Below are 15654 nucleotides of genomic sequence, written 5' to 3'. Positions count from 1 at the left end.
TGTTTTCATTTTCAAGTACACTATGCTGAGAGTATTATACTTCATTATAATTCATTCATTTCATCAATTCCCCGTCACAGAACATTACCACCTTCATAGCGCGGGTTTAACAACTATCAATGTGCGATCACAAACATTCCTTCCCAGGATAGGGATACCCTACTTAGTTTGAACTGGAAAAAGCGACCTTCGCTTTAACACGCTGGAATTTTACCCCACCGCCTCCGAGGCCGGCGATAATATAGCAAGAAAGGCCTATTTTTCTCATAGCACAATAAAAAGGGCTCCTAGATTTTCGCGAATGTGGATTTCACGTTCTCATTTTCCCATTCCATAACATATATTTCTATCATATCTTGCAGTTTCCTAATCTGTTACTGAGGTCTGACCACCATCCAAAATCTTATATAACACCACGAATACTAAAATCGTGAAAAATGCAAAATATATGAAGTTAAAACACTTTTGCGCGCGAAATCAAGGAGCTCTAACAATTAGTGTATAGTATTATGGGATTATCAATAAAAGGATATTTTCTTCATTTCGCGGTGGACTGTCCCACAAAGATACCTACACCGAAGGTAGTTGTCTGCTCTCAAAATCAACCAAAGGTTGGAACTGATGAGGCATTCTTTGTGTGGACGTAAGCTCATCTCATGAGGTGGGAATCACGTATCCTACATGGGAGTTCTTTACCTCGTCAGATATAGGATCCCAAAGCAAGCAAGCGCTGCAGAAATTATTGCGGAAAGAAAGGGCGGAATATGCAATAACAAGCTGTTTTCGGTTTCCAGCGCCGAAGAACCTTCGAATCCACTTCCGACGCAAAACGCGGATGCATATATCATCGTCAGTAAGTATAGGTAATCATCTCTCGCGACCGTCGTATTTTGCCATTTTTTTGTGATGAATTATTCTTTTGTATCGCTTTCATCACGAAATTGTCCGGGATTTAGTATAGACCATTGCAAAAACACTACCTGCTTGTACAATATGAGGATGATATGAGGATGTTATAATGGTACGTGAAATACCCTCATTGGTTACTATTTAAAGCAATAATATTTCCGCAGGTAGCATATATGAGCCATTACAAAATTTTAACCAAGAGCTATATGATCGATGATAATTTTGCTGGAAATTTTACGAGAATATACAGAAATCATACATAAAATCATGGTAGTCAGCAAAATTTCAACAAGTTTCTCTTTTTATTTTTTTTCATTCTTATTTTATCAACTTTGGAGCAAATTTCCCTTCATTTCAGGGAAAGTCTTATCGTTCACGAAAAAACGAATTTGGTTTCACCAAGGCTCGGCCTATATCGTTGGCTGCTCATTTATATTCGTCAAAATACTGTCTGGAACGGTAGTATCTATCGAAAATAACTATGACTACGGGCATAATTCAATTAAACACACTCCAAGGCCTTAAATTTTTAACGTTTATTTCGCTCAGGCTCTTACCATACTATAGCTGCACAATTTAAAACACAGTAGCATTAAATTTAATACAGCAGCACTAGCAACTCCATGAATAGCTCCTTCCACCCAATTATCGTTTCAAAAATTCACATGATCTTTTTTAAACGAAATAACTTCAGTTTTTTAAAATAAAGTTATAATTAATCAATTGAAATTGTCCGAAACAACTGCTACCTTCAGTTTAGGCTAGAAACGCTTTCGATGAAAGTTGTTGTGTCAGACGTGACTTGGTGGAGTTTGCTCATAATTTTCTATGAAAAACAAGGACTTGGTGATTCCAGATAATTTATTTAACCAACCACGGTTTTCACGAGTAAAATCATCATCAGGGACAAACTAGGGTACAATCACATAGTTAAGCAGATGCAATTGCATAATATGCCTTAAGGCATAGTACATTTCCAATTTTTACGCCTCTCCAGTGAATAAGTGCGCGTGTTCATGAATTGGGCATTAATTATACCTTTCCAATGCATAGCGGTGCTAATCCCGGATCATGACCTTCTACTTTGAAACCATGGTTGGTTAAATAGATAATGTAGAATTACGAAGTGCTTGCTTTTTATTCACAAAACACTCTTTACATCAGATAATTGCGTCAAGTTCGGCCGAGGGAGTTTAAATAGTCGATTCGTTCGCGAAGCCCTGAGAACGACAGGTGACTCGAGCACGAAACATCGGGAAAAAATGGGACGATTAACCCACTGGAGAAGCCGTAAAAATCCAATAGCCATAAAGACGTGCATTTACTAATGGCTTACGCCGGGAAGGTACTAGATCTTAGAACTGATCTATACAATCCCTTCTCCGAACTCCTGCCTACTCTATCCTCACTCCTTTCTCAGTTACACTTTCGGGGACTTATTTCCCCCCACTTCCTTTTTGCTCGTTATTTACTCCCACCTCTCCATTTCCAATGATATGCGTCCTCTCTTTGACCATGCTTTTTCTATTCTTCTCCAATTCCTTCTTACTTTCCCGTTTCTGCTGTTTTTTCTCGGTGTCATTCTTCTACAATTACGGCTAGAGTCCTCCTTCTACCACGGTTTTTTAAATATTTCTTAAGCTTTCTGTTTTCTTACTGTCTCCCCACTGTACGTGTTTCCCATTCCCTTCCTCAAACTTGTCAATTCCTCCCTCACCTCTTTATTAATTGTATATATGTGATATTCTCATGTACTACGGAGTATTTTTACCAGATGTCGCCTCTGTGAGCCGAAACGCGTCGAACGCATTTAATAATTGTGGAAAAGTGCAACTATCTTTTATTTCAATATGCCAAACTTCCAATGTATCACGTCTGAATCGGTTGAGCTTGTTCTACCCGACTTCGATCAAGTTATAAATAATAATAATAACTTGTCAACAATATTTCAAAAGCTTCAGAAATTTCTGCAGTTCCCCGAATAATATGACAAACAATCTCACTGGATAAATCGAATGACCATAATTAGACACTGCCAGTCTTTCCCGAATTACGTGTAGAATCGCGTGCTCGTAATAACTTGACTTACCTGACCTGAAATTCGCTGCATCGACATCGAATTGGGCGAGGAAAAAGAGATTTAAAAAATATAGAAACTGGGAACAGATTGGAGGGAATGGAGGGAAATATGAAATCGATCTGATTGCAGAGGGAAATGACTTTCGCCTGAGGAGTAGATTGCGCAGTCCTTGGAAGGTGGGTTCTCACCTGTCTCGTTACTTATGATTTTGTTTTTTGAACGCAACATCATTCGAACGCACTATATGCGTTGCCATGGCAAAATATAGGTCCCAAAATTAAAAACTTTTCATGAGGAGTAGTGAGGCGGAGTTTCAGGAGGAGTAGTAACGTCACAACCCACATGAGTCGCGCTATGCAACCCGGAATAACTGCCTGTAAAGTGTACACCATGTCAACTAAGGGCCCCTCGGTTGTAAACATACCTACTGCGACGTCAATGGCTCTTCTTAATGTGTTAATGCTGGGGCGAACTGGCACAATGGTGAAGTGCATAAAGTGACGAATCAGTTTAGGAAACCAACATGGGTTCAGGAAAAGTAGATCATGCGAAACCCAGTTAGCGCTTTTTGCCCACGATATTTTTGTCTTCGGAGAAGACAGCATTCCAGTAGACGCGATATTTATTGATTTCAAAAAAGCATTATAAGGTACCCCACGGAAAGTTAACAATAAAACTAAAATCTTATAGTTGAAATGAAGATGGCATCTCCTGGATAAGAGAACTTTTGAGCGACTGCGTCAAAAGAGTAGTACTAGACGGTGCAGTCTCCAACGAGGTTAGAGTCACTTCTGGCGTCCCTCAGGGTAATGTCATAGGCCCACCCCTATTCCTTCTCTATATAAACGACATTGGCGAAGTAGTACACAGTAAGTTACGATTATTTGCAGACGACGCTGTAGTTTACAGAGAAATCCGTTCCAGCAAAGATAGGGATGAACTAACGAATGACCTTGCTGCTATCCAAGCGGCAACCCGTAGTCCAAAATTAGCCGTACTTGGCAACCCGTAGTGAGAAAAAACAATCAGCAACCCACTCCTACAACCTCCCGCTCCACTCCCCCCACCACCTAACACAGATGCCTATATAAAAGAATTTAAATTCCCAAAATTCTTCAGAATCCCTTGAGAAAGCGACCAGCATCGGTCGGGAAACGTTGGGGCCATCCAAGAATTGACGCGGCGACATAGCCCACAAGTTTTTATTCATAGCTTAATGCATGTTTCTTAATTTTATTATTATTTCTAACGGCATGTGGTAGTATAATTTGTTAGTATGCGTGACGTTTCTGGACTGTTTTGTGTGAATGTGAGAATCCGATTGCATGCTGCACGCTGGTGATTGATCACCCCATCATGCCAAACACCCTACAGGTGGCTTGCAGGGTATTATGTGTATGTAGATGTATCGAAGGAATGCACAAAGATGGCACTTACGTGGACCAACAAGAATTAGTGCCTTCTCTGCCCCTCATAATTAAGGGATGAAATTCAAGCGCTTTTCAAATCGTTCGGCGATACAATTTATGCATTAACCATGAGAAATACTGGCTTTAGGCAATTATCATTTGTCACGTAATCTGCGAGATGGAGCACTATTTCAATGCAGATGATAATAAGAAATAATTAGTTCCTCTCCCACCCTACACGGTTAAAAAATGAAAGGGAGGAGCTTCCAAAATCATTCGGCGATAGAATTAGACTTTAATCAGGAGATTATTAGGAGAGAGGAGACTACTGGCTTTCGGTAACTATCATTCGTTGAGTAATCTAAGAGTTAGAACACTTTTTCAAAGATGATGATGATTATGACACTGATAAAAATGATAATAATAATAATATTAATAAATGATATTAAATTTTTATCGAATCAAACCTGATATTTTTACGTGGATATGTTTAATTTCATATACAACAGCTTTGGAGAGATGAAATGTCGAGATTCCAGCACTATCGCTTTCACCTTCACCGCAATTGATGAGTTCATTCCGTCACGAGTTCCCTGTCCAACCAAGCGTGTGATGGATAGGCCTCGTCATCGTTTTCATTCGCGATGCTACTTCTCTCTCCGAGTTCCATTTTTTACGGCGTTCATTTGAATACTGAATGGGGCTAATGGTGGGTCGGTTTCAGTGTATATTGATTCCAAACACGATTCCGATTCCTGTGATAGTAAATTATAAAGTAAGGGATGGCACAATGAAGTAACATATTGCTGAGTATTTACATTGGCTAAGATCTGTATATCCTCATGATTCTCTATGTTATACATGTTTCATATGTTTGACTATCCTATACGGCCTAAAAATAATCGGTAAGGATTGTATATAACACAAAAAATTTTTTTTTAGCCTAACGCCAACTTATCAACGGTACTGATCTCTGGGTCCAGCTTGCTCGGCATGCGAAAGATCCTCTGACGTTCAAGGTACCAAAGGTGATTTTCTATTTAATTTTTTTCATAACAACTTTCAGCATAGGTAACAACTTTTTTGCACTTTGTTCGGGATTCTATTACTATACACTGCCGCTTCCAGCTGCAGTTTATAGTAAAAGAATAGTAAGATTTCCTAACTAGTGGGCCCTAGTAAAGTCAAACCAAGGGGTACCCTATTATATTTATGACAAGTACTAGCATATAGGGATTTCACAAGTTTCACAGCCTATTTTCAATCTTTATGAAGGGTCCTCTCTTCTTTTTTTCGCTGAGTTGTAATCCTTTCAATCAACCACCTTTATCACACACCACGTAGATTTTTTTCATATTTTAGAAAGCTTTATCGTCACTTCAAATCATAATTTTGGAGTTATAATTGCTATATTAATTCTGAATAATCATATTAAAAAATTGCCATGCGCGAAAAAAAGCCATCTGAAATAAAAGTTGTACACCCAACTGACAGGGAAATCAGCTTGAAATATTCAAGTCACATTAAAAGTAATATCTGCCTAGCAAAAGATAGATACACAACCACTTTACCAATCATAATACATAGCGATGGAAAGACAAGTAAAATTCACCAACATAAAAAATTGCTGAGATTCTTAGCGTGACTTTAACCTCTTTGGAATGGTCTTCGAGTGCTTAATCAAAAATCCCATTAGTTGGGAATAAGGCAGGAATAGAAATAATGCATCTGATATAACATTGAAAAAGACATTTGAAAATAATGAGGGACGGAAGATAATAATTAAGGCAGAAGGCAATAAAGATTAATTGTCATTTATAACTGCCACAAAATAATGGCTAAAATTCCATTGGAATCGGAAAAGAAATAAATTCGATTGACAACATATTTAATCAACTAGATTGTAATGCTATGACATTTAAAATCTGCTATTACAAACCTCTTTAATCAATATTTAGCCGAAAAATGATATTGATAAAGTTTATCAAGAGAATAACTGTCGACATGGAATCATTTTCACTCCATTGCTCTCGTTAGAGGACATCATTGATTCAACGCAACCGGAGCCTATGCAAGGAATCACGCGAATAGCATTAGGTTTCAAAGGAGTTGAAGTGGATTACGAGATACCGTTCATTGAATCCAAGTGATTAACCTGACGCATTATGATAGAATAGACGCGGTTAGGAGGACACGTTCGTTTCTCAATGACACCCAACAATTACCCACGCTCCACCGTCAATTTGATGACTCAAGCAGCAGCTGTGCCAGCTAGTAATTTGAATAGCTGCACCCATAAATCACCTTTGAGAGAAGAATTAAACGGTTGCTACACATTAAAAGATCTTAATAAATACATGGGAAGACTTGTTGACGGCCAAACACAAAGTACTTAGCATTGAAAAATGAAAGCTTCCAAGTACTATTTCCACGAAAACTATATACACCATCTAGGTATACAGTTATGAAGTTAACATCGACTTTGAAATATTCAAGGTTCATTTTTCATTTCACAATGCTACGCAATTTACGAATATAAATTTTCACGCGATGACACCAGTCAGAAAATACTTCATCAATGATCTCGAAGTAAGTTTCACTAAAAATACATCTTTGCGATTTAAGGAATCCTAAAAATATCATCAATGATAAAATGAAATCCTTTTCTTTTAGGCTTCAGCTAACATATCAGCATAAGACCAGGTGAAGACCGGGGTCCACTTGCTGCAAGAAAACAAGCGACCTTCTGCCAAAGCCGAAGGACAAGATCTCGCACATACTATACGAGGGAGTATTTCAACTGCAATGTCCTGTGGTAAATGTTACATAGGACAAACCGGACAATCTATCGAAACCAGGGTAAGGGAACATGAACGCGCCTCGGAGAAGAAGCAGTTCCGCCTCGCCGCCGACTCGGAGCACGTGTGGTCGGAACCTGGCCTCACTGTGGACTTTGGTAAGCCTAAAGTCTGGTGTAATGAAACCCGCTACTATCCTAGGCTAATATGAGAAGCTATAGAGATGACTAAGAATCTCGGGAACTGCAATAAAGAAGACGGCTACACATTAGCTAACACATAAAAAAGTGTCTTCAAAATCAACCTGAGAACCAATCAATCAGAACCGACCTCCGTTCCTCCCAGTGCCTATATAAGACGGCCAATTTTATACACCGCTACTTCTGACCTGAAGACACCCGCAGGATGGCTGGAGAAACTGTCGTCACCTATGGGTAACTCAACGCGGAGGAAAGACCGAAAAATGTGATTCACATTAACATAACAATTTATCGTAACCCAGGCTGATGGTTAATTTTTAAAGAGGAAAATTGATATGTGCTCTCTACTATGCTGAAATCTACTAGATGAGTAATTCAATGTAAATGAAGGTAATTTAGGTAAAAATCATGATTTTAACCTAAATCGATGATATCGATAAAAAGGTTTCGCGGATTTCATCGCGGATATCGATATCGTTTGCGAAAGGATCAACAAGTGGTTTTTAAGTAATCAAAATCAGGCGCACAAGTGCACTCAACCAAGGTCCTTACCATGCGCTGAAAGTTATTGATAAAATAATAGGATTATAAAGTAACGTTAATCGGCACGCGATCAAAAATGATAGTGAGTTAAAAAAACGAGGATATAAGTTTTAATTTTAAATCAAACTCAGAACACAACTTCAGGGATCGAAGAGACTGACTTTTACGTCAGATGAAATGACAGTTATTTTTTATAAGAAGCGAGTAAATAGAATGATTGAGTGGCTAATTTGACTAGAAAACATAAGAGGAGAAAGGTAAGAAAGAAAGTGCAGAATTGATGACGCATTTTGCAGCTAGATGGTGATGAAAAATGATGGAATACTTGTGATACACGGCAATGAATGAAACAAGTAAGGTATAAAAATAAAGAAGACTTAAATTTAAAAAATAAATAACTAGGCAAAAAACAAATAACACCAACCAATGATTTCAGCATAGTAACAAATACGGCAGTAACAAAAGTAACAAGGGTTTCGCGGATTTCATCTGACACTGGAAAACAGAGGGGAACGATATCCCAAAGTTTGAATTGTAACCATCACACATGGCAATTCTTCTCGCAGATACGTTGAAAAATATGATAGATGCCGTCGATACAGACCTCGCGATTACGTAGCTTTCCAGCAATAATGGGCAACTACAAAGCATAGAACACTCATTGGGCAATGGCATTCCTAGTAGGCAGTTGACATTGTTTCCATGAAGTTCATTTCACCAAATGATTTGCAAAATCGTTTTTTTATAGTAGCTATGGTCATTTTTATTATTGCATTTGGAGCAACGAGGTTCTTAATGGGAAGCCCATCGAATTTACTGATTAACGGCCACTTTTTGATAGTAATGTCAAATAAATAATTTTTTCTCAATTCAGCATGATGCATGCTCTGTTCTAATTATAGCATTAATCCTGTTATTGGCTATATCATAGTAGCATTATGGCACAAAACACAATAAACAATTGCAATAATTTGCTGTTAATCTCCAGAGATACTTAAAAAAAACTAGCCAAACATTTCATTTGCAATTAAATGTCTTTCCTCCTTTCTAAAAAGAGTAATAAAAAGAGCAATAAAAAGAATCAATAACTGTGATCCTTGAGTTAATCAATTGGTAGTTGAAACCAGTATCCGTGGCTCAGCCATCGAATCAAGGTTGATTTTTATATAGCCTCCTATGTTCTTAACGCTCTCCACAAAGACTTGGAAGTCAACAGAAATATCAGGATGTATCACAGCTCATGCGGGTTTTACGGGTTATATAAGATACTAAGGAAAAAAGGAAAAAGATTTCCTGAATATTTTATTTCTATTTTCCTCTCAAGCTCCAATTCTTTCCATTGGAATAAAAACTTGATTACTCACAGCGAAATTATTTCAGTCTTGAGTGATTATTACGACGGTCAGATGCGTTCGGGGCATAGTTGATCAATTAACGAATACCTTGAGGGACTCTCCAAAAACCTCCACGGTAATTTTTCCCTTCCAAGGACAATCGCCAGAAAATTGCTACCCTCAGCGTATCCCACAACAAATAACTGCGGTTGCAGGCTGCATTTAAAAAGGTTGCAACTCCGACATTCCAGTTATTCCCCACTCAATGCTGCAGCAAACCAGAAGAGAAGGGAAAGTATCGTAGGATGGGCTTTAGCGCCTCCCAATTGAAGGTGTCAATGAGACCGCGGGCCAAAGGCCTAAAAAAGGGTGAAACGCCTCGGTCGAAACGCGAAACTTGAGACGAATTACCCAGCTCACCGGGTTACGAGGGAAAGTTTCCACCCACCACCGGAACTCAAACCCGGTCTCACAGCCCAAGAAACCTTTTCTCTCATCCACCTTTTTGCGATGAGAAACCTCTTCTAGACTGGCAGTGGTATACCCAGGGATCGGCTCACCTGCTCAATCAGAGGGAATTTTCAGACTGCAAGCATACGATTGCTCAAATAATAATTGAAAAATTGATTGAAAGCATGAATTTTCATGGTTTCATAGCTTTAAATAGATTCTCAGATCCCGTTCCGACCGGAGTCCCGTCTGTTCTAACTAGACTAGGCTAAGACTAGTCCGACGCCTCTTTCTTTTTTCTTCGTTTTATGTATATGAGATTTGACATGCATTTAAAAGAATTATTGATTTTTATGAATTTATTTATTCTATGCATAATTAGTTTTGAATGATTATCAACTTTAATAGCTTATTTCCCTACTTATTACATTAGCTAAAGCGTTAAATCGAGAATGACCTGAGGTATGATGGAAAGTGGGAGAAGCCTGTCAATTCTAAGACTACCCTCACGTCCTTGCCTGAGGCATGGTTCCGGATTGAGTGCGGTGCAATAATCACGCAAAAATTTAGCAATGGCCTCTGAGATTGACATCAAAAAGAAAAAAAACAATAAGTAAATTGGCCTTACTAACGTCCCTTTCGGTTTTTTCCAACGACTACCGAATAAGACTCTAACAACCAGCTTACTTTCCACAGTAAAATTCTTAAAAATTTTTTGCATGACTATCATATTTATAAAATTTCTGAAATATTCTAATCTTCCGATGAATTATTGGAGGTTGAAAAGGTTAATGTAACATACCAATTTCCTTATCGTGGCAAGAAAAATTCGTAATCCAAATAAGATGGTGATGTGTCGGTAAAACTCCCCCTTAGGATTTTTCTCATCCACCGTTGACAACGCGGTATGGTGACTTTGATTTAAAAGGAGAGGTTTTGGAAGGTAAAATTACACCGGGGAAAAGGGTAACAGCACGTAAATGCAGTGGAAGTGTGTCAATTCCCTGGAAAAATAGTTGCGCAAGCAAACAGAGCAGGTTATTCCGACGGCCAACAGGACCAGTTGGGACGACAGGGGTCATGAGGCTCAAATGCACCTTAAAAACGAAGGATACACTTATAAGATAAAGTTTCAGGTCTCGGAAAACTGGCGGAAAAAAGTCGCAAGTATGAGTGCAACAAATCCGGTACTCAAGGACCAGAAAGACATCTGGAAATGTCAGTGAATGGAATAAAATGTATAATATTAAAAATTTCGTTCACGCAAGGCTTGCAGAAATTAAACCAATACCATCGGAATTGAAAGAGGCCTTTCATTTGTATCCGGCATCAAACCTCGATAAAACCAAAATGCTTACTATAAAATTATAAACCCTAATCTAAGATTTAAAAAAAATTGATCCATCACATAATTCGCAGCCAAACATCGATCTCTCATCGACGCTTTTTCAGGGGGGAGGTATTTTTTTCCAAAATAACGATGATTTACTATTAACCATTCCCCACTCCAAAAAATGGCTAAGAGTAAAAAGTTGAATAGAAATTTATAAGGAATAATAGAAGTGAGATCGATACCAGAGAATGACCTCTGCCACGGAGAGCAATAATGAACTCATGTTGAAAAGCTTTTGTCACCAAGCCGTACATGCTACATGCTATAAGAACAAATTGTAGGCGTGAATTGAAATTGAGAGTTGACATGACAAATGGTAGCGTTAAAAGTTTTAATCTTTATCTAAAAGAAAGAAAAGTTTATTCCAAAAAACCATTGAATGAGTACAAAATTAACAATAGTCAGACGAAGTAACTTTTGTGCTAAAACAATTTCTTTCAGCCTCTGATGGCCAATTTTGTCTTATCCAAATAAACAACGAAAAATTCAACATTTGAGCAAGCATTGTTTCCTAAACAGCTTTAAAAAATATGAAAAGTTACCGATGAAAAACTTGTCCAAAATTAAGTAAAATATTAATGGAAAATCAATAATTAATGAACTTTGAATAATTAGGAAGAAATTATACATCAACGATAACTATTCCCTGCAATTACCGCGAATTGTTCCGACTTATAACTTATGCAAAAGCTGTCAGGTGGACCCGATTCTTTCGTGAAAGTAGAGGGTAAAGCTCCCTCTTCCAAACTCTCATTGCCCCTACAGATGGGATAAGAATAGTAATTTCCTAGGTAATACGACCAGTCATATCTAAAATTTATAAATGTTTAGGCTTAATAAACAGCGGCCAATAGATGCAGGTCATCTCTGCTGCCGTAAGCTGAGGAATGGAAACGCACTAACAACCGTCTTGTGAGTTTCTTCTCATCTAATGGTGAGAGAGGAGTAACATGAAACGCGTACTGTAAGCACTAACTCGATCAACAACTGATAAAAATTATAGCAAAGCAAATAACGAGAACTCTAGCCATTGATCACTCAAAATATGACTACAGGAATGCCGCTTCAATTACAAATGCAGCTTCAACGTCATAGGATAATCGGTGATTACCACACCAACTTAAAGAGCTATCTATACAGGATAACTGTTAGGCACTCATAACCACATTGTGCTGGAGGGAATAAGCGCCCAGACACCAACACTAGAGTAGGCTGACGTGCTCAGTGGCGCCGACTCCATGGGGCCTTAGGGGGCCCGAGCCCCCTCAAGAATTCGTTATGGATGTGAGAAAAAAATGTGTCAGGCTTGTCGATTTTCCCCGGAGTGTCCAGATATCGATATTAAAGTTATCAGGGTTCTAATGTTGATCATATGACTCTTCTAAAATGCTTGAAAAACTTAAAACTCAATACTTATAACATTTTCCGGGGCAAGATCCCTGGTTTGGGCCCCCCCCAATATTTTTTCTAAGTCGGCACCCCTGGATGTGCTCTATTGCTTCATATTAACGATTGAACAGAGGCTTGGAATAGCCAGGAGAAGAGAATATGCAAGATACGTTTGAATAATTTCTCTCCAATTTGGTGACGCGGTCGTCTACTTGGATAATGGAACGAAATGGAACAATCCAGGATGACTTGGCGTATGACGGAAACTGGGAGAAGCCCGTCAATCCTCAATCAAGCGACTATCCTCATGTCCTTGCCTGAGGCATGGTTCCGGATTGAGAGCGCTGCAATAATCACGCATAAATTTAGCAACGATCTCTAAGAGTGACAACACGAAGACATAACAATCGGCATATTGACCTAAATAACGTCACTTTCGTTTTATTCAGCAATTAACAAAAGAGACTCAAATATCCAGCTCACTTTCCACCATCGAAACCCTTTCAATATTTTTGCTCGTCATTTAGGATTATAAAATTTATGAAATATTCCCATCCTTCTCAAGTTTGACATTGAAATATGTACATCATCTCATTTTCTTGTTTTATGTGAGTGGATGAACTTAATTGTTTTAAAATCAGACGAGTGTTTTCTTATATATAGAACAGCATTAAGTATTTAAACAGAATCGAAAGTCAGAATCTCAAGTTTCTGGATGAGAGGTTTACAATGCGCCCGATAAGACTCATTACGCATGGTCCTAATCAACTTTTTTGAAATAAAAACATACTTTTCGCTCTTGAGGAATTTCCCCAAAGTATGACACCATATGAAATGACACCATATGAAATCAGGGAAGAAAAAATACCATTTTATAGAATTTGGAGCACCTTAAGACTTACAGTATGTTTTAAAACAGGGACAATATAAAAAAAACTGAATTTACATTTTTATGGAGCGGGATGTAAGCTGATCCCGTTCGTAGTGCGTGGAAATCGTTTTTTCCATTTTTTGGTGTTACATACGTACACCACAAGTATACCTACTTTATTTCTTTACCTAAAAATCCTGCCATGTGACCATGAATACCAAACTCCACGTTTCCCTCTCCTGTGGATACTATCCTTCCCGAGCAACGCCGGATGGTTTGCTAGGGTCCAATAAACGACAAAATTTGCGTGGCTGGGTAAACATTGCTCCTGAATCTGTCTGTGCTGGTGCATTTAGCAAAAAAAAGGCTATAAGATCATAATGATTTAGAAGAGTATGCCAGCAATTCAAGCGATATAACTACTAAGCGGATTTAAACGGACGATAGTTAATGAATTAGCCTCCAATTTCATAGCACCTCATTCTAATTGGATGCTGAGGGAGCGTATACGTGCAAGGAAAATATGAACAGTAAGGCAAGGAATCTGAGGGCTGTATGCGTGCTTCCTCTTTCCAACGGATGGAAAAGAGATGGATTATATGCCAGCCGGAATGACTGAGTGACAGGCATTTGTAACTACGAGCGAGTGATAAAGCCGGCGCATTGTTCTTGAAATGGCAAATACGATCACAGTATATATAACAAGGCAATGAGATGAACTTCGTCATTTCAAAGAACAGACCGAGTCGCAATAGAGAATTCCTTCTCTTGGAGAAATGAGCGGTGATTCTCCATCAGGGTGAGTCGAAGCACATTGAGGAAAACAGCCTAGGAATTTAAGAAGTTATATGCAACGAAAAAAATATTGCCGGCCTCGGTGGCAACGGGGTAAAGTCCTCGCCTGACAAACAGGAGGTCGCGGGTTCAAGTCCCACCTGGGTAAGTTACCACTTTCCAGGGCTTGGTTACATTAAATTGTATACATGTTAATAACCCCGATATAAAACGCAATATAGAGCTGTTTTCGGTGGTATGGAAAAAAATTAATTGTAAAACAACTTTCTTCATTGATTTCAATCTTGCGTGTGTTGAATTCGCGCGAATAACTAACACTGAAAAACAAATAGAACACGGAAAGCATGAAAGAAAATGAAGATCGTTAAAGGAAACCGTTAGCATTGAAATAAATTACTTTCTTGTTTATTTTCTGTTATGAATTATTCTTATCGCCTCAACTGAATCCATCCCATTCATATCACACTAATGCCAAATGAAGTTTCTTAAATAAACATCTTAAGAAACACCACAAAATTTCTCAGAATAACTATGATAATTGACCTCTCATTCCAGGTGTAGAGAAATGCAGCTCACTAGTGTCAATGAACTACCAAATTTGATAGTCACGCATCATTTGCAATCCTAGTGGGGAATACCGAACAGCACGGTCTTTCCCTGGCATTACGTCAGCACCTACCGTGCAACGTAAGAGCACTTCCTCAATTTGCTTTTCTTCAATTGCCGACATGATATTTAAATTCAAAGGTTGGGAATTTTTTATGGAAGTGAAAGTTTCTCTTAATTTGTACTATTAGCGTTCGCTTTATTTGATTTTTATTTAAACGGCAGAGTACGAGAAAAATAAGCGCAAAAGGGCTAATTAGTTTTTTGGAAAGTTTGTATAATCCACACGACTTTATTTGGTAAAACTCGACCCGTAAGAAAGCAGTGTGGAATTTACAGTTTCAATGTATTCATTTTTTCACGAATTCGAGGTTAGTTGTAATAAGTTGGCTCGCAAAATATCGAAGATATTAAGTTATTGATACGCTTAGTTTCGACTTTAGACTCTCTCCATAGACTTAATTTCGAGAAGAATTCAGTAAGTTTTGCAAAATAATTTAAAAAATATATTTCCTTACAATAGTCTCGTTTAGAAAATTTTGAAAAAATAGAATGACATTATCCCTTCTTTTACGTTACCTATTCATTATTTTCTTTGTCCTCCTATTTCATATATATGTATCAGTGGCACACGGTAATGGGATCAAATTTAATGGCGTCTCCCGCTGATTTTGTTCAATAAACTGGACGCTACGAAGCCCTTCCTATTCACTTGGGTTTTTAGGGATGCCATGAATGTCTTGAGTAAGCGGCTATATCCACGTCATTTTTCCCGAAATTTAGCAGCGAGAGACCTGTTAATAAATATTTATTTATTCGCTGAAATTAAAAAATAATATATAAAAAAAGAGGAAATAAAATCAATAACAAAAAATTA

This window comes from Ischnura elegans, chromosome 1 (assembly GCF_921293095.1).
Source record: "Ischnura elegans chromosome 1, ioIscEleg1.1, whole genome shotgun sequence".
Classification (NCBI taxonomy): Eukaryota; Metazoa; Arthropoda; class Insecta; order Odonata; family Coenagrionidae; genus Ischnura; species Ischnura elegans.
This window is presented reverse-complemented; position numbering follows the sequence as displayed.